Here is a 2196-nt window from a genome sequence, read left to right on the forward strand (position 1 = left end):
CTTCACACACCTGATACTTTATAACACTTCACTGTCACCTTTTTTCATGTGATGCCCTGGGATGCTTTTTGGCTCAGCTGTTTTTTGGGGTGCCCTGGGCCCCAGATGTGAACCCCAGAGTGCTGGGGACCTGCTCAACGAGGTGACCTTGTCATTGATAGGCAGGCCCGTATCATTGTCCAACGATATGCTAACTACCTCTGATATGATATATAATTACAATGGGATGTAGTCGGCATCCTGGTGTGCAGGATGCCTACGGTCTAAATACCGGGTAGGGTTAGGATTAGGGTGCGGGGAGGGGGAGGTTAGGTTTAGGCACTAGGGGGTAGGTTAGGTTTAGGCACCGGTGAGGGGGTCTTCAGTTTAGGGTGCGGGGAGAGGGAGGTTAGGTTTAGGCACTAGGAAGGGGGGGTAAGGTTTAGGCACCGGGGAGTGAAGGTTAGGGTAGGGGTAGGGAAAAAAAGTAGCTTGCTTTCCCATGGGTGTCAGTATTTTGGCTGTCGGTATTCTGAATAGCGGCATCCTGACAGCCGGGATATCATACCCAACCCAATTACAATATACATTTAAATTTGAACAGTAAAGATTGCATAGTGCATCTGCAATTTCTTTTTCTGTGCAGGTTTTCTGAATGCACAGGTAAATGTCTTGTAGAGAAATACTGAATAGTTATTTCAAATAGCAAGTATTTTCGACAGTATAGAATTAATAACAGATAATGAATTTCCTGAACAGCACAAGTACTTTGTACAGCAACAAGCTACTGATTAGATCTTCAGAGTACTCCAGATTAGTTGTACTGTAATGAAATCAGCGAGGAATGGTACCAATACCATCTTATAAACTTGCAAGTTTATAAAGAATGTCTGAAACTGGCCAAGTAACATTCTTGCACATAAAACTACTATGTAAGTCAGGATTGTTAACTATAACTCCTGTTTAAGAGATTAACATATCCTTACAGGTGTAGACTATTCCACTGCTAGGCTTTACAGAGAATATAGATGTTTATGCAGCTAACCTTTAAATATAGTCATTAAGGACCAGAAAGTCAATCTCTTATTTAGTCAAAGTTCTGCACTGTGAATCCTAGACAGGGCTGTAACTAGGGTAGTGCGACCTGCTCCATGGCACAGGGCACCGCAGGGCAGGGGGCGCTGTTTGGGCCTGTCAATTTTCCTGTTTATTATCTTTCTCACTTGTAGCTTCATCTTCTTTTATCCACAGCATTTCCTGGCCTCCCCTATCTCTTCCCTGGCTCTTTCCCATGAAGCCATGGCCCTTTTTCAGGTGCACTATCTTATGTCCCTATTTAAAAATGGTGGGGGGGCACCGATGCTCTCTCTGGCACAGGGCACCAAAAAATCTAGTTATGGCTCTGATCCTAGATATTATAGATATTAGTTTATGGTCCTGCAGTGTTTTGATTACCTTGCAGATATTACAATAAATGTTCAGTAGGATCCTCATTTATTTCTAGGTCAAGGGCCTCAACAAAGTGCAATGCTGCTTTGTGTTATATACAGTGGTGCTTGAAAGTTTGTGATCCCTTCAGAATTTTCTATATTTCTGCTGAAATTTTGCCTAAAACTACCTCGGATTTTCACACAAGTCCTAAAAGTAGATAAAGAGAACCAAATCAAACTATTGATTAAAAAAATTAGATATGCTAATTTTTATTTCTAGGAAAATTACCCAATAACACATATCTGCAATGGCAAAAGTATGTGAACCTTTAGGCTTAGCAGATATTTTGCTGAAATAAGAGTCAGATATTTTCAATCTATGGGATGACAATCAGGTGTGAGTGGACAACCTTTCTTTTAAAAGAACAGGGATCTATCAAAGTCTGATGTTCACAACACGTTTGTGGATGTGTATCATGCCACGTACAAAGGAGATTTCTGAGGAAGAGTTGTTGATGCTCATCAGACTGGAAAAGGTTACTAAACCATCTGTAAAGAGTTTGGACTCGACCAATCAACAGTCAGACAGATTGTGTACAAATGGAGGAGATCATTACCCTCCCCAGGCCATCATTACCCTCCCCAGAAGTGGTCAGTCAACAAAGATCATGCCAAGAGCAAGGCATCTAATAGTTAGCAAGGTCACAAAGGAACCCAAGGTAACCTCTAAGCAACTGAAGGCTTTTCTCACATTAGCTAATGTTAATGTTCATTAGTCCTCCATCAG

The sequence above is a fragment of the Taudactylus pleione genome, unplaced genomic scaffold (genome assembly GCF_031769625.1).
Source record: "Taudactylus pleione unplaced genomic scaffold, aTauple2 ptg000116l, whole genome shotgun sequence".
NCBI lineage: Eukaryota > Metazoa > Chordata > Amphibia > Anura > Myobatrachidae > Taudactylus > Taudactylus pleione.